Consider the following 22,100-nt stretch of genomic DNA (forward strand, 5'->3'; position numbering starts at 1 on the left):
CTTAGTGAAGGGGATTGAAGAGTGAGGGGGTAGTAAATAAGTGGCATTTTTATGGGTGACAGAGAGGAGAAAAAAAGGAAAAAAAAGAAAATTACATGATAACTATTATATATTTAGAAGGAATAGCAAGTTGTACATAATAGATTTGCAGTTTTGTGTACACTAATCTTTTTTTATTATACTATGTAATAGAAATGCTTGTTTCATTTATTTATTAAAAATAAAATTTATTTCTTTAAAACAAAATAAAATTTAAAAAATAAGTGGCATTTTGTCTCTGGTAAAATCCCCTTTTCTGTGCCCCACTATTTCCTTATACTCTTCATTCCTACTCTACCTCTCTTCTTCCCAATAAAGCTGATACACCTCCACTGTCCTCATGCTAAACCCTGGGAAAGGCACAAGAGGTATCAGCAAAGTAGAGACGGAATAGGAGCTGGATAAGGTAGATCCAATAAAAAGTTTTTTTTTTAGTGACTGGGGGGACATATTTGTGTTTGTAAGGAAGTGGAAATGAGACAGATATAAGGGAGAGATTGGAGTTATGAGAAAGGCTATATTGATGTCTCAAAATTCTAGAGGAGGTAGGAAGGGATGGAATCAAGGGTGCATGCAGAAGGATTGGCTTTACCAAAGAGTAAGACTATGCCTTTCTTAGGAGAGAAGGAGTAAGGAGGGCCATGATGCCAATAAGGTCTGAGAAGTAGAGAGAGAGAATTGTAGAAGCACTTCATATTTCCTCAGTAAAGTAGGAGGCTATGTCAACTGCTATAGAGGGGTGTGTGTGTGTGTGTGTGTGTGTGTATGCGTGTGTGTGTGTGTGTGTGTGTCTTTTTAATTGAAAATGTTGGAATAGTAGTGCAATCTGCTTCTTACCATTATCTATTAATGCAAGTAGAAACTTAAAGAGGGATGGAGGTCTTTGGAGTAATCACTATGGACAATGAGATAAGAAATCAATTTATTCTTGAGAAGGATTGTGAAGCAGCAGTTAAAACTTAGTTAAGGTTAAGTATCATATGTATATAGTAGAACTCTCTCTTTTTCTTTTTTTTTTACAGATGAGAAAGTAGGCCTAAATGAGTTAAATAGCAATATGGTAGAGGAAAGAATGCTGGCACTGATGGGGATGGGATCTGAACCCCTAAAAAGAAAATACCATGTCTTCAGGATCTGAACCCCCAAAGGAAAAATCCCTGGACTTTCCTGTGTGGAAAGATCTCTGGCATTTGCCTGGGGGCATCCGGCTCTTCCTGGTCCTTCTCTATTACCTCCCAGTCATCCCAGACTAATGGCCATTTCTAGATCACATCCAGATCATCTCTTTTCTTCTATGTAAGGGCTATCTTACCTCCATTACAATGCTCAGATACCTCAAGAGTCTAGCCAATGGCTCAGGTTCAGTCTGGTCCATTTGTCAATGCAAGTGTCACAATAATGAGGATTCTTAAAATCTCACCCACCCTGATCAGTGTTCTAATAAGCTTTGTCTTTGACTGAAAGAAGACCTGGGTTGAATTCATTTAAGTCAGGACTTGTGTCACTTGCCCTTGAATTTTGGGGTTCCAGAACCCCTACATCTCAATAAAACAAATGAATGAGTTCAAATCCTGGTATGGTTCCCTTCTACCTAGTGACCTTGGGAAAATCCTTCAACCTATCCAGACTTTAGTTTTCTCTTGAGTTGACTTCATAAAAATCTTTCCTCATTTGTCTATTTTGGGTGCATTAGCAAAGTTGGAAGAAAGACTAATACTTATCCTTATCTTCTTACCAAGAGCAAAAGTAAATTGGATCTGGTAAGATCCTTCATCAGTCAGCAGAGATCCTGTGAAGTTCTTCAGAATATCATTGGAAAAAATGATCTTAGAAAGGTTTACAATAGCAAGAATGAAAACAAAAAAAGTTATTTTTAGTGGTTCCTTAGTTAAGGATCAAATGAGATAAAGGATGGGGAAGGGCCTTGGAAAGTATGAAGCATAATGCAAATGTAAACGATCTGTGGAATTATTAACCAGAAAATTGAATTAACCAGAACATCTCATCTGCAGAATATTACAGGGCATTAAGATTTTACTCTCCTTTCAGATACAGTCTTGCTGGATCCTCCCTTTCCTCTACTTCTCCCACTATCTGAGTCATACAAAGGAGAGGGAGTAATGTGGTACAGTGAAATTGTGTTGGTCTGGGAGTCAGGACACCATGGTTCCAATCCTGGTTCTGTCACTGTTGAGTCAGAGAAGGTGCTAGAAGATTCTTGAGATGCCATCTGGTTCATCTCCTTCATCTGACAGATAAGCAGACTTAGGCCCAGAGAGGGGAATTTGCCCAGGGTCACACAATGAGTTAGTGGCAGTCAAGCTGCTCACTTATATGAATCATCCACACATGACTCCTCATATGAATCATAAAAAAGCAACAAGTGTGAATTCACATACTGGAAAACACTGAATTTAAAGATGGAGGAATAGTCAGTCAAATGGGGACATTGAGAGGTAGTGGGAAGAATCTGGACTCATATTTAATAGACTTAGGTTCTGCCACTATTACTGGTAATTATAGCTAACATTCTTATAGCACTTACTAAGTGTCAGGCTGAGTACAATTTTTATCTCAATTCCTCCTCACCATAATCCTGGGAGGCAAATGCAGTTATGATTCTCATTTTGCAGAAAAGGAAACTGAGGCAAACAGAGGTTAAGTAACTTGCCCAGATCTCACAGCTGCTAAGTGTCTAAGGTTCCATTTGAACTCAGGATTTCTTGGCCCAGCACTCTATCAATTGCACCACCTAGCAGCTCTACTAACAAGCCTTTTGATTTTGTAAAGTACCTTCGCCTCTCTGGGCCTCAATTTGCTCTTTTATAAAATGGGGATAAAAGTGTTTACATTGTCTGCCTGAATGTATAGTTAAACTCCTAGGAGCTAATGGATGTAAATGCACTATATGAATGTAAATGGCTATTCCTAAGGAGAGATTCTTTGGAGAAGTTTAATTTTGAGCAAGTTTTGAGAATGAAAAGAAACTTCTTGGTCTAGGACAAAGCAGTGTTTTGTTATGAAAAGTACAACTGGGTCTTGGACCTAGTTCAAGCAAAGGTATTTCACTGGCAGGAATTTATCCTATCTTCTTTTCCCAAAGAGAAATCAACTTTTGCACAGATCTATTTTTTTTTTTGGAAGAGTAGAGAGAGGGCAAGAGGGAATAAACTGGCACTTTCTGCTCATGCTTTTCCCCAACCGCTACCCTGCCCCCAACAGTGTCTTCCTGCATAGGAAAAAAAATTCATAGAATTTAGGAATGATATTTTTGTGATTCATGTAATGATCATAGCAATAGCAAAAATAACAGTTATTACTGTTGTAGTTATTTCAGTGTGACATTGTTTTCTTGCATTCTTTTCAGTCAGGTGTTTTTGTCACTATCATCAAATGTAGCAATGGGACATTTTTTTTACTGTCAAGATTTGCAAGATGAATATTCATAATGTAAGGGTTATTTCCCTCCTAGCAAATCATGTTGGTATATATTACATGCCTCAGGAGAATGTTAGATTATGCTGTATTACATTGTTTTCATTATCCATCCTTGTAATTTGGAGGCAAGGTAGGGGTTATGTTAGACTGTGCTATGATATGTGAGAGCAACAGAATTTGGTCATAAAAAGAGCATTCTAGAACATTTGCAAGCATTCCATGATGCAGCTGTATTTGGGGGATAATAATTGTAATGGTATTAGCTAACATTTGTATGCACTGTGCTAAGCACTTTTATAACCATCCCATTTCATCCTCAAAACAACCCCAGGAGAAAAGTACTATTGTTTCTCCCATTTTATAGATGAGGAAACTGAGGCAAAAAGAGGTTAAGTAACTTGACCTTGGTCAAACAGTTATTTAGTGTCTGAGGCTGAATTTGAACTCAGGTATTCCTGAATCCAGGCCTGTGGCTCTCTCGACTGCATCATCTAGCTGACCCATGGATGCAGATGGGATGAGAAAAGAGGGTAATGGGGGAATCTTTTCCATGATGAGAATGAAATTGTCCTTGGGTTCTCTCAAGTAGTCTCTCCCTCTAGTGTCAAACTACTAGGCAAAAGAATAGTTATCCTACATCATTTCTCATTTGAATCCATGTTTCTCTAATAATGTCAAGATATTAGGAGACACACTGTTTTCCAGAGCTAAGGTCCAATAAACGAATGGCGCCCTAAGCTTGGCATAACAACAAGCCCTTGCACTCACCCTCTGGATGATCTTAGCCACAGCAAAATCCCAGAATTGTTTCATCTAATTATTGTATTATTTTGACCAGCACTGGGTGTTCTCTGAGCTCAGAGCAGCATCTGCTGTATTTACACTCTGGTTATGAAGTCTTTCTATGAATCAGACTTATCACATTGTTCTGTTACCTCTCATTGTCAGGGGTACAGCTCACTGTATAGCCATGGGTATAATAAGTATTGAGATATGGCTTCATTGCCTCAGGTTCCCCTATGGTGGTGGTGGGTGTGGCACATGTGTCTAATCTCCCTCACTGTTTGCAAGCCATTTCCCCTACTTTGAAATTAACATTTTGTTTGATTCCTGATTCTCCTATCTCTAGCCTGCTCTGTTCGACTGCAGCCATAGACAGCTTAGAGGCTGGTTCAGTCCTGTTGACATTAATTTGTGTCAGAAGTGGGACTGGACACAAAACTAGGTTATTGTACTCTCAAGTACCAGTGGGAATGGACTAGGTGCCACCAGAGATTTATTTTTTTGTAGATTAACCCCATCCCAACCCCCACCATGTCTGGTGAATGCTCCATCCTTCTTCCTGTTGCAATACCCAAGCTCCACCTTGGTTGAGCTCACCATTCTTTGTGAAGAAAACTCCAGGGCCCACCAGTGACCTGATTCATATCAGATCACTCTGGTAAGGACAGCCTTTCTTAAATTGTACGCCTCTGTTAACTTGTCCCTCTATGCACCTTTATTAGACTTGTAAACACATGCCTAGCTATGTACTGTAACTGCATTTATTGTGTCCATTTGTATCTGTCTTGTCTATATTTGTGTCTTTATAAAATGTAAAATGCCTATGTCATGTTTATTCTGTTTGTAGATTCTGTTACCTTGAAAGAATCAAAATGCAGTCAGCCAGAAAAGCTTCTAAGGGCTATAGCTAAAGAGTTTAGAACACTGGGAAAGACTAATGAACTTACATACTTGAAGCAATTGTCCCAGTAAGGACTAACTTCTACCATCATTTCAGTTGTAAAAAGGTAATAATATGCTGGAATTACAGAAATAAAGTCAGATAATCAAAGTTCTTAGAACTGCTAAAAACATCTTAACAGATCTTGGAGATTTGTCATTTTAAGATTGCAGAGAACTCCTGTAATTTGGGGTAATTCCTGGAACTCACTACCCTCTGAAATATCTTAATAAGTTTTGTGGTACCACAGGGTAGAATTTGTTTTAAGGAAAAATAAAAATTGAATTCTAAAAGTAAGTGGCAAGATTAATAGCTTCTTCATTCTAGGGCAACAAAGAAAGGCAACTAGTTTGAAAGTAATCCCAGAGTGAAGAAAGAAAAAAAAAAGATAAACAGTTTGGACTTCTTGTTAAGGTTTCCTTGACCATGAAAAGAGAAATGATTATTTAAGCCAGAAATCCCCTGTGACTCTCTAATTCAGAGACCCTCTCCTTCTTCCTGTTAACTCCTCTCATCTTGGATCAGGTTCCCAAATAAAGGTGTTGAAAAAAATGGTAGGGAAAAATGTATGGAAATGAATTACTTTTGGGTAGCAGAAATTTATTAGTTGTGTAATCTTAAGCAAGTTATTTTATCTCTGTTTGTCCCAGTTTCCTGATCTATAAAGAGAAAAATAATAATGGCACCCAACTCCCAAGGTTGTTGTGAGGATCAAAATAATATAATGATTGTAAAATGCTTAACATAGTGACTGGCATATAATAAGCACTACATTATTATGATTATTTCTTTAATTAAATGTAATTGTTCTATGCCTGATACCTCTAAAATGGGTTTAAAATGTTAATGGTAATAGGATTAATGATTTTTATAAATGGATAATCTAGAAATGCAATTGATGTTATCTGAAGTTACATGATATTGTTTATGTTATTATCATGTTTATAAATTCTTTTATATTGTGAATTTTGAGAGACCATAGTAATAGAAATGCTGTTAGAAAAAACTTTTTAATCTGGATGCTGTTACACATGAATAGGACTTTTAAAAGGATGTGATAAAAATAGGTATTTTAGGGAAAAAGATCTACACATACAAAAATATTTATAGCAGCCCTTTGCAAGGTGGCAAAATATTGGAAATTGAGGGGATGCCCATTAATTGGGGAATGACTGAACAAGCTGTGGTATATGAATAAAATGGAATAATATTATGCCATAAGCATGAACATCTTAAAATTTAACCTGTTTTTGTGGTCACATAATAATATAAGGATAATATCCTCCTAAGGGGGCAGGGAATGATTAGACATAGTAATAAGACAAAAACGTAATGTAAAAAGTTTTCTAAATAAATTGAATAGTAAATTTTAAGGAAATAATAGGATTAGCTTGTTTTCTCTAAGAACTATGTACACATGTATATGACTGGCTTCCAAATTTATTTGTCATGGAAATCCAGGCTTTGAGTATGTTTTAGTAATAATTTATCAAAATTGGATCAAAGATTTTACACATGAATTGTATTGATAATGGTAAAGAAAGTGAAATTATTCTCCCATTTTGAAAGTGTTTGATAATTTTAAAAGGCAGATGAACTAATTTTATAGTTGGGCCCTCATAAATTTTTAAAAGATTCTTATATTACGTCCAGAATTTAGGTAAGGGTAGAAACAGTAAATGGTATATAAACTGAAATTTTCTGAAGTTTCAAGATTGGAGAACCAAGTTTAAGTTATTGTAATCAATTATATTAACTCAGAATACCCCTCAACAAACCTTCTTTAAGCTTGAAGATGGCATCCAAGTTACGCCTGAGTCAAACACCCCAATCACTTTAACCTTTCCCCATAGAATCCATTATATATCCATCTAGTTATTTTTTGTCATTGTCCTTCTTTACATTGTAACTTTCCACTTTGGATTCCTTCCCTTGTCTTCAATAGATGTTGAATCCTCCTGTTCTCTACAAAGCTGTCCCTAGCCTCCATCAGGAGTTTGCTGGAGAGCAGCACTTCATTTACTCTGGCCTTTGGCAGTTTATTGGAGTTGAATCTCCTCTTAATCACACACCCCCTCCTCCTCTCAAAGGAGCCACTGTCTTTTCACCTGGGATTGTGATAAATGTACCAAATTTCTGTCATCTGCATGGCTTCTTAGGTCTTCTACAATCTTGTCCTTATCTTTCTTTTTTTTACTTAATTTTAAAAAATTATGGAATAAAACAAGCATTTACATAATATGGTACACTAAAAAAAGATGGTTGTACATGAAACGGCTAATGTCTTATATACAACTTGCTATTCCTTTTACATGTATAATGCTATCATGTAAATTTCTTTTTTCCCCTTTTTTCCTTCCTTTTCTCCCCTACCCCTGAGATGGCTACCATTAGACACAAATGTGTGCATGTGTATGCATGTGTATAATATTTATAAAATTATTCTATACGTATTTTTCTAATGATCAGTTCTTTCTCTGGATACAGATAGAATCTTTCTTCACATGTCTTTTATAGTTAGTTTGCGTATTTATAATAGTCAAAATGACTTATTTACTCAAAGTCATTGATAAGACAATATTGTTGTTACTGATTACAATGTTCTCTTGCTTCTGCTCATTTCACTCTTCATTATTTCGTGCAAGTCTTCCCATGTTTTTCTAAGATTATTGAACTCATCATTTCTTATAGATCTTTTTACATCCTCTGAATTTATTTAGACATCATCTTAGCCAAAATACTGAGAAACATAGTATATACTGTCTAGACCACTGATCTGACACCAGTTATTGGTTTTCTCATCTATATAGTCTTATCTACCCAACTAGGTTGGGATAACACATTTAGTAGATATGTGTTGCCTGGTTTCAAGTGCTGACAGTTCCAGTGTACCAGGGACCCAGTAAGAAGAACTCACTTCAATGTCCTTATAATTAAAGGCAGAATGTGGCAGCAGTGAACCATGCTGAGGATGGCTTCCAGCTGAGTCACACATGGATCTCTTGAAGGCTCCAAGAGGTGGGGAAAGGGGATACTTTTTGATCTGGTTGGATGAGAAGCCACATTGACTACAGACCACAAAGGGCCCCACTCTGTGGGGATGGTGATGTAATTTGTGTATCCATCATTTCACTAAGAAACTTTACAGACTTTCTTGGTAATTGCTTCAAAGTAGCCAACAATCTTCCAGGAAAGAAGGTGGGCCAACTTTCTTTCTAGCAAAAGTGGGGGATGACAGATGGAGAGGCTGAGTTTGGTGCTGATGGACCACAAGCAATTGCATTAACCAGATGAAGGTCTTCAGTGATTTTGGGGAGATAGACTCAGGAGAATTTGGGGAAGCATACAAGAATTGTGCAATATGAGATAGTGTGAATGGGCCGAGACTTAAACCAGTGAAAGAACTCTCCACATTCATGAGATGATGAATTCACTGAAGTGCTGAAACATAAGCTTCCTCATTCTCTGACTCAAATTCCTCTTGCAACAATTAAATTCTTCTTAAACTGGTTTACAGGACAGGAGCTGTGCCTCTGCTTCCATACCCTATGTCTCCATCAACTGAACAAAGTGAGGACACTCTTTCAACTCAGTCAGCTGTCATCCTGAAAGTGTTTCATGATACATTTTGAGGCTTACTGCTATTTTTTTTTGTATCTATCCAATCTCCATCTCTAACTGTGATCCCTCTCCTGGGTGTAAATATTGCATTGCCAACTGTCTATATTTCCATCTGGACATCTCTACCTAGAGATCCTATTTACATGCTCCAGAATGGAGGAGGGAGGACAGGATGCTGAGGGGACCAGAAATCCAAAGCACTGCTTCAAGAAAGTGGGAATTTTAGGTTAGCAAAGAGAAGTCTTGGTAGGAATATGATAATGATGTTCAAGGTTTATATAGGATGTTCTAAAAGTTTTAGTCCAGTTTTAAGCTATCAAACTTTTTTTAAAAAAAGATTTTTTGGGACACTCTGCATTTGTTCTGATTTACTGCAGAGGGCAAATCTAAGGACAATCAGTTGCAGCTGGAAAGAGACAGATTTCAACTTTTTCTAAAGAAATAACATTTATAGTTATTACAAGGAGAAATAAACTGCCTTAAGAAGTAGTGAGTTTCCCATCACTGGAGTGCTCAAGTAGAGAGTAGATGGTCACTTGGGGAAGTTGTAGAAGATGTTGTTCAGTTATAACTTGGACTAAGTGACCTTAGACATCCCTCACAACTCTGTGATTCTGTGATCATCTTCCTCCTAAAACTTTCTCCCATTATCCTCCCAGTGACCAGGACTCAAAACCTTAATCATCTTTAATTTAGTCTTCTCACCCATGTTTAATTAGCTCCCATTGTCCCCTTCTCTTGATACTACCATAGACAGTTCTGGTTTTCATTGCTTTTCACCTGCATTCTGTAATTGTCTGTGCCCTCTCTGATCATTTACACAATTGCTAAAAAAAAGTTCCTAATTTATAGATCTGACCATGTTACTTCCTACCTCAAAAATACCCCTTTTGTCTATGTAACTGCCTTAGCCTGAGATTTACAGTCTTCCATAATCTAATTTTAACCTAATTTTCCAGTCTTGTTTCATATAAGTAGCTTTTATGTACTTTCTCTTCCCAGACAACTTGGACCATTAGCTGTTCTCCCATATCATCCTGCACTTTCTGGCCTCCATGAATTTGTGCAGGCTCCTTTTCACCATTTCTAAAGTGCCTACCCTTCTTTGACTGATGAAAACTTTCTCCTCCAAGTTCTAGCTTAGAGGGCACCTACTCCATGAAGCTTTCCATATCTCTTAGCACAATGTTAAATCCCTTCCTCTTCAGTTTCATCATAGCACTTTGGTATTTTCCTTTGTCTTGTTCAGCTTTTACCTTATATTATGTTTATTTGAAGACTACTACATTCTATGGTATTATAGAAATCATTGAATCCAATTCCCTACCTATGCAGGTGAGGAAACTACATTCTCCAAAGGCAAAGTGACTTGGTTATGTTCATACAGATAGTTCATGGGAAGGTCCAGGACTTGGACCCTGTTCATAACTCAGTCCAAAACTCTTTTCAATTTGCTTCTCTCCAATCAGAATACCAAGGACTAGGAATGCAGTTTTTATTTTTGTTTTTGTATCTCTAGGACTTTGCATATATATATATATATATATACACACAAAGCGGCCATAATTCTGTCAGTGTAGGAAATTTTGGGTATGGGAGCTCGTTCCATAAATGAAGATCCCAAGTGATCTGTCAATCAATGAATAAGCACTTATTAGGTATCTACCATGTGCCCACTATTGTGCTAGGTGATGGGGATATAAAAACAGGAATGAAATATTTTCTTGCCCTCAAGAAACTTATATGCAATTTAGCATACATCTAAGCACCTAATCAGTATCCATGTAAACATATGCAAAATATATTCATTAAATGGCAATTTCAGTGGGAAGATACTAGTAGCTGAGGTTATCAGGGAAAGTCTATGTAGGAGGTGGCATTTCAGTCAAACACTGAAGGAAAAGTACCGTGTTTCCCCAATAATAAGACCTATCTCGAAAATAAGCCCTCCCCTTACTGTGTAAGATTCCTCTAAAATAAGCCCTCCCCTGCAAATAAGCCCTATTGAGATTGCTACTGTAGTGAAGGTGATCCCCTGCACTACACGCTACATTATAATACCCTCTGTATGCACCGTCCCCCCCCTCCCGGTGAAACGCACGCCGCGCTCCGAGCTGCATCCAATCAGAGCTGCAGCAGTGAGCGCGTCATCCTGTTCTTTATTGAATTCATTATTGAATAAAGGTACATTTTTTTGTTCACATTTACCTGTTTATTAAAATTGCTGTCAATGTTCATTAAAATAAGCCCTCCCCTGAAAATAAGCCCTCTGGTGTTTTTCTGTCCAAAAAAATTAATAAGACAGTGTCTTATTATTGGGGAAACACGGTAGGTTTCTAAGAGGCAGAGGGAACAGGAAACAAATTTTAGGCATAGGGGATGGGGCAGTCTGTGCAAAAGCAAGCAGGCTGGAGATGGATTATCATAAGTGAGGATGAGCAAGAAGACCAATATGGCTGGACATTAGTATTTGTAAAGGGGGAAATTGTATAATAAGCCTTTAGGCATAATTTGGAAGGTAAGCTTAGAAGGATTTTAGTAGGTGGATCCTAGGGAGTAGCCTAAAGAACATGGAGGTTAAGTGATTCTTCCCATAGTTACTGATGATCACACCTTTAATGTCAAAGGTGGGGGGTGAATACAAGTCTAGATTTCTATCTGTTATATCTCATTGCCCGCATGCCTTACACACAGTAGGCATGGAATACATATTTGTCAAAGTGAATTCAAATAATATACTACTGAAAAATAGTGAGTTGCAATTTAAGTTCAATTTATGGTTCAATCCATGAATAGACTTGAAAACAAAATGGCAGCTAAAAGCTTTAAAATTGGTCCTACATTCTTAGCTTTCCAGATTTGAAGGAAATTTGGCCTCTTAATAAAGATTACAGAAGTTTGGGATTTCACAGAGTGAGGAATACAGGCTCTAATGTTCCTTCCTGCTCTAAAATTGTCATTCTGTGGTCCCAAGACCAAATGAGATATAGTGAGAGAGCATTCCTCCCATGGGGGACAGTCAGAGAAAATTCTGGGAGCCAAGAGAAGTCTGTGGAATAGCAAAGAGGCTAATGTCACTGGATCAGAGAGCATATGCTAGGGAGTAAGATATAAAAAGAATGGAAAGGTGGTGGTGGGGTGAGGGAATCAAGGGGATTGGAGCAGCAAGTTGTAGTGGGAAATAAGCGAACCACATTAACTCCATCTTGTGATTCAATTCAGGAACTAGCTCAGTTCTCTTTCTGTTCACTTATGGTCTATTCAGCTAGTCTAACTTCTGTCTTGTAAGAAAATTTTGTTCAATTGTGGGAATTGAGAGAAAACCTCATTGTATTGTTAAAACTTAGCCATGCTTGGCTTGGAAGCTGGACCACCCCTGCCTGCTATTTAGATAACCTAAGTAACCCTTACTAAAGACCTAGGTTATGCTGACCAGAAACCAAGTGAGATCTAAAGATTGATGTAGGGAGTTTTCTCACAATTGTATGAATCGAGCAACTCATATGTCTTATCTGAAAAATGGCCTCTACCGATCAATTAGTTATTGTTTTCATGTTCCTTTGATTGTATACAGGCACTTGGGAGGAGTGGAATAACTCTTTTCCTCATAACCACTCTATAATTTCTGTGGGCAGTAACCTTGTTTTGAATTGCTTTCATAAGCCCCCTTCCTAATTTCTGCAAGTAAATCTGTAAGACATTCATTTATTCAGCATGCTTTTGTCTACATAATACTGGCTGAGTTCATATGGATATTGCCCATGAAGGACCTTTTGATTCCATTCTTCGAGCTGAGCTATTTCTTAGGTTTCACCAAGATAACATCAATTTTGGTTGCATTTGAAAAATTTCATGATGTATATCTGTTATCAACCTTTAGCTGTCAGGTAAGTGAGGCTGACTTTTTCCAAAAGAATTTCTGTAGGTTTTCTTTCAAACCTGTTTATCACATGTTTATCATGTACTATAAAAATGTCTATCAATCCTTGTCCTTTTTGGTGAGGAAGTGTTAATCTTTCTATAGCTGTCTTAGGGTGATGAGCCTTTTGTTATGTTAATATCATACAAGATACTTCCCCAATCCGCTATGATTCATTTTACAGTTCTGAAGGTGTACATTAAGACAGATGGTGTGTAGGTGTTAATTGCTTTAAACATGTTCATCCCCATTCAGCTTGATTTCAGAAAGCCAGCAAGTCTTTTTATTTATTCAGTCTCAGCTTTCCCCTTAATAGGTTTATATTTGATGTGTCTTGTCTGGAGGAGACCAAAGCATGTGTAAGTATTTCCTTTGGCCATTTGTTCAATTTGACCTGTGGATTCAGCTTAAAACTTTTTTCTCCCTATCCTTCCTTGGCATACATTAAACATTTTACCCTTATTGAGTACAAATAACATTTTAAAGTCACTGGAGAAAGATTCCACATAACTAATGATATGTACAAATAGCCATATTGATGTTATTCATGTACCTCAATGTATTTTTGTTGACTTGTTTTTAATTTGGAAACCATATTTAAATCTATTTGGGAGACATGATAATAGATTTAAGGATAGACAGAACTCTAATAGATTTAAATGAACTATGCCATATTTTATAGAAATGGCTCTTGATATTATTGTGTTACTGGTATGTTTTGTTTAGGGACTCATTTTCCATGTGAATTTCCAAAGTCTCCAGCATTCTTGCTAGGATCTATTTTATTATTTGCAATATATGACTAAGACATGAGTTCAGAGACATATCAAGGATTCAGTGATAATAAAATCTGTATAAATAATAAAATATCTTCAGGTGGCTTCTCAAGCATGACCAAATTGATAATGAATTGATCTTTACAACTCTGGGATTTGTTACCACATCCTTTTGGATACTCACCAAATATGTTGATTTTCTGTGCTTATAGATTTTTAAAAAGTGATACAAGCCTGTGAAAACTTGTTTTAAAGTACATAAGCATTGGCAGAAACTAGGTATAGATCAACATCTCATACCATATACCAAGAAAAGATCAAAATGGGTACATGATTTAAAAATAAAGGTGGAATCTCATAAGCAAATTAAGGGAACATGGAATACTTTACTTGTTAAATCTATGGATAAGGGAAGAATGCATAACCAAACAAGAGATAGAGAACATTCTGGGATATAAAATGGATAATTTTGGTTACATTAAATTAAAAAGGTTTTGGGCAAAAAAAAATGCAGCCAAGATTAGAAGGAAAGCAGGAAACTGGTGAAAAATTTTATAGCAAATTCCTTTGATAAAGACCTCATTTCTCAAATATATAGAGAACTGAGAAACATTTTTAGAAATATGAGTCAATCCCCAATTGATAAATGGTTAAAGGATATGAACGTGCAGTTTTCAGAAGAAAAACATCAAAACTATCTAGAGTTATATAAAAATGCTCTAAATCACTGTTGATTAGAGAAATGCAAATTAAAACAACTCAGAGTTACCACCTCACACCTATCACATTGGTTAATACCACAGAAAAGGAAAACAACAAATTTTGCAGGGGCTATGAAAAAATAGGGACACTAATGCACTGTTGGTGTAGTTGTGCACTGATCCAATTATGCTGGAGAGCAATTTACAAATATTGTAAGCCCAAAGGGCTATAAAGCTGTGCATACCCTTTGACCCAACAATCTCACTTCTAGATCTGTATCCCAAAGGATCAAACAAAAAGAAAAAAGGTCCTAGTTGTACAAAAATATTTATAGAAGCTCTTTTTTTTGAGGTGGCAAAGAATTATTAATTGAAAGGATGCCCATCAATTGGGGAATGACTAGACAAGCTGCAATATATGAGTGTGGTGAAATACGAATGTGTTATAAGAAACAATGAGTAGAACCATTTCAGAAAAACCTGGGAAGACTTTGATGAACTGATATAAAGTGAAGTGAGTGGAGCCAGGAAAACATTGTACACATAAACAACAATACTGTATGATGAACAGCTATGATTGACTCAGCTCTTCTCTGTAATACAAGGATCTAAGACATTTCCAAAAGATTCACGATGGGTAATGACATCCACATGCAGAGAAAGAACTGTGCAGTCTAAATACAGATTAAAGAATACTTTAAAAAACTTTTCAAAATTTTCTTTTTTGGGGGGGGGGTTGTGTTCTCTTTTGCAACATGGCTAATATGGAAATGTTTTGCATGACTGTGCATTTTAATCTGTATCAAAGTACTTGCCTTCTCAAGGAAGGGAGACGGAAAGGAGGAGGGAATTTAGAACTCAAAAATTATAAAAAAGTGAAAAATTATTTTACATGTAATTGTGAAAAAACATTCTTTAAAAATACAGTATATAAACATGTGACTGAAATGTATTTGTAGAGGTCACTGCTATTCTCAGCTTTTTGCAATAAATATTTAATGTCTTTCTATTAAGTACGATGGAATCAGCCTTTTATCCAAGAGGAAGCTGGATAGGTGGTAGGGTAAAATTATGTTTGCTAGCAAATACCATTTATCGTGAAGTACTCAAGCCAATAGTTACCAGTCTCCTTTGGGCTCCCACCTTCCAGTTTTACAAAGATGCCTTAGTTTCAGTTACCTGGACATTCATTCAATTAACAAGGAGTGAGCTTTCTGTTTTATTTATTGCTTCTAGGATAGGCCAAACTCCCCTGTTGGACTTTTACATATCTTCACAACCTGACCCCATTCTAATTTTTCACACTCATTTTATATTTGTTACTCCCTTTCCTACATACTAAGGTTCGGCTAAATTAGTCTTTTCTTCTGTTCCTCACACATGATATTCAATTTTCCATCTCCATGGTCCTCTATCCTTAGTTAACTTGTATTTATTTTGTGTATATATACATACACATATATAATACATATATACGTATGTGTGTGTAAACTTATTAGTGTCATTTTTCTTGAGAGAATATAAACTTTTTGAAAGCAAAAGTTTCTTTTTTTATTTTTATATTTCCATTGTTTACCACAGTATCTGGCACATGGTAGGCCATTAATAAACAATTGTTGTTTAATTGACTTTTTGTATTGATCCAACTTGGACTTTTATTTTGCTGGATTTCTTTAGATGACTAAAAATTTTCCATAGCCTTTGGTGGATTCTTTCTTTCCTCTAATTTTTCCGCTTCTCAAGCTTCAATAATATAGCTTTTGATAGGTATTGGATTATTTATTTTATTCTTTACATTGCTTTAACCTTTTGTATTGGCATTTGCATTCAATTGTCAATTAACGGTGTCAATAATTTCTGATATATTTCTATTTTCCAGATTCCTTTATACCTGCTTTCTTCTTATTAATTTTAATCAGACAATATGGTGTTTGAGTTTTCTATTGTGCATATCAGATAGATATTGATGTAATCTTTCAATGAATTTCCACAATTGTTCTCTCAAGCCATTTTTGCCATGGTGGTCTTTGGTGACTGTTCTTAGGAATATTCTTTGACATTGCCGTCTTTCCTCCTATGGGCCTTACTATAACAACCACAATTGTGCATGCTGATGAGTTCAGGTTTTCAAATGCTTTTATACTCTGTCAAGCATTGTGGGAGAATGTGTTCATTCATGCTAATTAAAAAAAAATACTAACTTTTAAAAATTACTCTTTTTTGGCATATTCAGTTTGTTAGTTGAATTGATGTAAAAAAGAGGGATTCAATATTCTAATCTAAGTATGCCCATCTCCTTAAAATTTTTTAAGACATGAACATATTTTTACCATCATTTCACTATTAGATAGCATTTTTCAATTTTGCATCAAATATACATTTTCAGTACCTTCAGGATGCTTCAGGCATTTTTCTTCTTCAGATTTAAGTGATTCTTCAAGTTTTGATCTTACATCATCTGACCTGGGTTTAGGAATGAAGTTCTTTCTTATAAATTCCTTGCATTGATCTGCAGTACATGATTGTGTAACTTGGAGCTTAAAATACTGACAAAAAGTGGTATGACTTACTTGCCTATAAATGGTAAGAAAGGAGTGCCTGGACGTTATTTGAGTAGACGGATAACATTGAAATCATTGCTTTTTTCACAAAAAGATCACCTAGTTTCCAGAATATCCTTCTGGGAGTAGAATCAGGTATTCTTGACAGTATCTGCATTTTTTTGTAAAGACAAAATGCAGCATCAAGGGCTATCTGAAGAATGAAGAGAGACAGTAACAAAGGAAGGCAGACAAGAAGCTGTCACTTCAGAGATGTCATAGGGTTAAGGTGTGTACTGGTCTGTGATGGCACGGAAAAAACAATTGGTGACACTGTCCCAGGTTTATCACTGCATCCCAGAAAATGTCCTGCTGTAACAGGCCATATGCCCTTCTCTTAAGGTCATGCTGTTTATGCTTCAGGTGTGGTCCAGCAGAAAGCACAACAGATCTCACTGAATATTTATTAAGTACAACTGCTATGTGTAAGGCACCGTGCAAGCCTGAGGAAGACAGAGACAGTGGCTGGACCTGGGATTTACTTGATATAGGGAACTCTTGGATGAGGAAACTCCCTCTTTCAATTCATGTGGACACCTTCTCTGCAGCTCAGAGTCTTGGAGACTTTCCCAGAACACTGAGAAGTTAAGTGACCTGTACAAGGTCATGTGAACAACATGTCTTAGAGGTTAGACTTGAACCCAGGTCTTCCCAGCTCTGAGGCCAGCTCTGCATCCCTTACTATCTCTACATTCAAGAAACTTACAATCTATTTAGAATCATTTGTATAAATCAATGTCTGTCTAACTCTCATCTATCATTTATCTATCATCTTTCAATCTATGCTCTATCTATCTATTATCTATCAATCTACTCTTTATAATTTATCTATCATCCTTCAATCTATCCTCTATCTATTTATCTATCAATTTTCCATCATTTATCTATCATCTTTCAATCTATGTTTATATATCTATCTTTTAACTCCCATCTTTCAATCTATCCTCTATCTATGCCTGTCTGTCTGTCTGTCTATCTATCTATCTATCTATCTATCTATCTATCTATCTATCTATCTATCTATCTATCTATCTATCTATCTATCTATCTATCTATCTATCTGTCTGTCTATCTATCTATCCAGGATGCTCTGAGCTTAGTCTTTCTGTTAGAGGAGGGAGAGAATTCCTGCTTTGAGCTGTGTTGAAAGGAAATCAGGGAAGTCAATCGGCAGAGGTGAAGAAGAGGGGGAGCATTCCAGGAATGGGGAATAGTCAGTGCAAAAGCAAGGCGATGGAATGTCCCAGCAAGAAGGTCAGTGTCACTAGGTTGTACAGAACATGTAGAGAGACTGGAAAGTGTTATGAGATGAGATGACATTATAGATGCCTTCACGCTGGAGAACTGAAGCAGACTACATAAAGGGAAACTGTCATTGATCTGGATAAAAAGGATGGCAGCAGGTAGAGATGGAGGCAGGCATTGTTGTAATATTGAATAGTGTAAGCAATGCCATGTGGGTAGGAAACCATGATTGGGGTTTGTATCTCCAGAAGAGAAGCAAGTATATCTTTATTAACATGGAAAGAGTGCAGAAAAATATATGATCATATGAGCACATGCATGCATGTGCGCCCACACATATATACACAACTTTTAAAGATTTCAACCTTGACTCCTGGGTCCAATGCTCTTTCTGCTAGGACAGACTGTTATTCCATGCTCCCTTTCTCAAGCTCCTATCTCAGAATAGAACATGTACATGCAACATATTGTGTCTCCTTTGAAAGTAAGCTCCTGCAAGGACCATGCCCTAAGTACATTGTGTGAGGCACTGAGCACACAGAGCTAAGTTGAAGAGCTTCTTATCAACAAGAACAACGACAATGTACATTGAATTCACTTACTTAATCACAAATACTTAGTGATTATCTATTGTGTCCATTGGGTCAGGTGCTACAGGAACTAAAAGAGAAGAATGAACAGTCTTTGATCTCAAGGAGCTTATGAGATAGGTAAAGGAACAATACCAGTCAAGAATCTCTAAGCACCCAAAGAAGTGATCCCTGGGAACAAAGCAGGAAAAGGGAATTTTAATGCTTCAGGCAAGTGAGATTGAGAGGAAAGCATGGCTCACAAATCCTATCCCCAGGAAGTCAGGCAGAGGGGTCCAGCACTGAAGTAAGGCAGGCCTTGGAAGGGGAGGGGTGCCATGGCTACTCCACCCTTGGGGATGGTGACTTAGGGCTAGATGAGAAAATAGGGATGGCTGCACCCTGGCATGGAGAGGAAGGACACTCTTAGTATGTCAGTTAATCTTGCCACAATAAGGAAGATCCTAGTTATGCCTCTGCCTGAGAGAGGTAGGGATGGTTGCATTCATGGTATCTCCCTCCTTGGACTCAGGACAACCCTGAAGTCTAGAAAAATTCAACAACTTGCCTAATGTTACAAACTGAGTCAGAAACTCAGTCAGGATTGGAATTCCAGGCTGCTAACCTTTAGCCCAGTGCATCTTTAATTCTATGACTTCTCTCAGAGCCATGGAGTTGCATCCTAAAGCTGTTGCACAGCTAGACTGCAGCAAAACAGCAAGAACATGGGGCTGAGCAGATCACACAGGTCACTGGGGACAAGGCGATAGTTATTTCCCTGAACTGGGATTTGGCTGGATCTCAGATTTTTCTATCAAAAGAGGGCAAAGTCCTCTTAGTCACTGCGGGTGTCAGAGGAAAGTGATCTTAGGAACATTTTTCCTAATTCATGCCCTATCTGTCTGAAATCAGAAACTCTTAATAGTTGCCTGAAGACTATGCCTGGAATTCTACCCAAAGGACAGAACGGGATGATGTGAGAGGAAGGTTCCTATCCTGAAATTGACCCAACAGAACTCTCCAAAAAGTCACATGAAGAAGGACCTCCCTTGAAGATTCTGTGTAGCTTCACAAGATTTTTATCTCCTGCAAAAAATGATCAAATAGAAGGAGCTATATTCAGTTCAGGGCTAACTGATCTGCAAGGGAAATTTTTCAAACTCCCCCCTGTGGGCCCCCCCCCCATCTTTTTTTGCTGCTTTCACAGATTTCTGTTCATTTATACATGGGTTCGGTTGCTTGTTAGTGTAGTCTGCAGTGTTCCCCTAAGGATAGAACTCTGCAGATGGATGAATTTTTTTATTTTATTTTCTTGATATTATTCTTGGCTTTTTGGTGAGGATTTTTTTTTTAATGATTATTCCTCCTGGTATTATTTTAGTTTCCAATTACAATGCGGGTATGCTTTAGCACACTGCTATTTTGTAAATGGATGTATATGCTTATTGTTAATTGATTCCCCAAACAGGCCCCAAATGTTTGCATTTAGATTGTGAATTATATTACTCGCATGCCACTGAGTTGGCCCCGTGCCATCTGGGGATCTTAGCCTGCCGGAGACAGGGTGGACAGAGCTTGTTCTCCCTCACACCTGTGCAAGGCAGTTTGTTGGCCCACTTTCTTCACTCTGATGGGCTAGAGTTAAAGGTGACACTTTATGGAAGGGGCCATACCAATACTCTGAGGTTCTCTTGTTATGCTTGCCAAGAAAAGAGGTGGAAAATTGTGCGAGTGTGTGTGTTTTAAAAGCTTCAGTTGCCTTAAATTTCTATATTTTTATGAAAGAAACAAATGAGTGGTGTACTTCAGCCACAATAGGATTAGCAGTGGAGAAAGTTAGGATATCATAGGTTTATAAGTTTTTAACTTGGAAAGGACCCTAGAGATCATCTAGGCCAACTTTCTCATTTTCAAATGAGAAAACTGAGGCCCAGGGAAGGAAAGGAACTTGTATTACTGGCATCTGAAGCTGGAACTTTGAATGCATTTCCCCATAAAGTCCCAAAGCTTATATCCTTGCTCCTCCCAGCTCCTATTTACACTCTGCATTCTGAACAGTGCCCCAGTCAGGCTCTGTGGTTCTAGAGTATAATTAAAGTAAATTTTGCTTCAGAGTAGACTAAAGAAGATATTTTTGAGTTGTATAATCATGGACAAGTAACAAAACCTTTCTGAGACTCAGTTTCCTCATCTGAAAAATGGAGATGATAAACATCTATCTCATGGAACTATTCTGAGGAAAGTTCTTTAAAGTGCTAGGGAAATAGGATTTTAATATTATTATTAGTTGTTAGTGGCTGTTATTTTTTAATGCTCTGTAGCAAAAAAAAAAAAAATCCTCCCTAGTTCCAAACAATGGACTTGGAATTGTGCAACTTGCTTATAAATTTGAGGGTATTTTTGTATGCATGTGTCTTGACTCTTCAAGCCAAATCTAAGTCCCTTGAGGGGAGGGGGACAGGTAACAGGCATTTATTAAGGGTCTACCATGTGCTAAGGGTCTACTGTGCTGTTTTACCAATATATCAGTAGATATAAATTGTTCTTCAGAATAACCCTGTGAGATAGTTAATATTATCATTCTTATCATTCACATTTTACAGTTAAGGGAACTGAGAGGTTAAGTGACTTGGCCAAGGTCACACAGCTAGTAATTGTCTGAGGCTGCATTTGAATTCAGATCTTCCCAACTCCAGGCCCTGTGCTCTATCTACTGAAACAGGAGATAGTATGCCATGATATACTTGGAATCAAAAGACTTGAGTTTAAATCCTGGATGTAGCCCATAAAATTGTGACCATAGGCAAGTCAGATAATGTCTCTGAGTTTTAGTTTTCTCATTTGTAAAACGTGAATATAATTTTGAAAGGTTTTTATCCACAACAACCCTGTGAGGTGGGCAGTACAAACATTAAAGTGCTATAAAATGAGTTTTTATTAGGTATGGGAACCTTGGGAAAAAGTAGTTAGAACATTTTACAAACCTGAAGAACTACAGTAATAATAATAAATAACCAGCAGTATAAGCATTGGGTTCTGAAAGACATTTGCCTTAAATCTTAAGCAAAACAGATTACAACACAAATAAATCTGCCCCAAATTAAATCTGCAAGATACAAAGAGGGATTTATGAGCATGAAGCAAGCAATTTTGCCAAAGACTGATTTTTCAGTCCTTTCTTCTCTACTCCACAAACCTCTTCTCAGGCCAATCTCATCCACAGCTGGGGTGGTGTTTAACCCACAATGGGCCGAGTGTCTCACCTATCCCAAGAACAACTAGTCACTAGCCTTAAGCCAAGAGTAAAGTTTGGAATGTCAGTTCCAGGAAGGGGAAAAGTATTCTGAGTAGGAGAGGGGCATTGAGGTCTTCACGATCATCTTCATAATCCTCAGATGTCTACTTGGCCACACAAACATAGTCAGAAAAGGCAGATTTTGCATATTTTTTTGGAGGAAGGGATGACAAT

At 37.2% G+C, this 22,100-nt stretch overlaps 2 long non-coding RNA genes across 2 annotated transcripts in view; one reads left to right on the forward strand and one right to left on the reverse strand.

Annotated features, from left to right (window-relative positions):
• Nucleotides 1-22,100, reverse strand: part of LOC138153492 (uncharacterized) — a 604,705-nt gene that overhangs the window by 134,614 nt on the left and 447,991 nt on the right. The gene's annotated exons all lie outside the window — the stretch shown is intronic.
• The window catches only part of LOC138153494 (uncharacterized), a 90,887-nt gene continuing 81,297 nt past the window's right edge, over nucleotides 12,511-22,100 (forward strand). The window contains exon 1 of the long non-coding RNA XR_011166393.1: nucleotides 12,511-12,708. This is a non-coding gene — a long non-coding RNA (uncharacterized lncRNA). The remainder of the gene's footprint in view (nucleotides 12,709-22,100) is intronic.

Source organism: Petaurus breviceps, unplaced genomic scaffold, assembly GCF_028583685.1.
Source record: "Petaurus breviceps papuanus isolate PSGF00001 unplaced genomic scaffold, PetGlider_PUasm1.0 151, whole genome shotgun sequence".
NCBI lineage: Eukaryota > Metazoa > Chordata > Mammalia > Diprotodontia > Petauridae > Petaurus > Petaurus breviceps.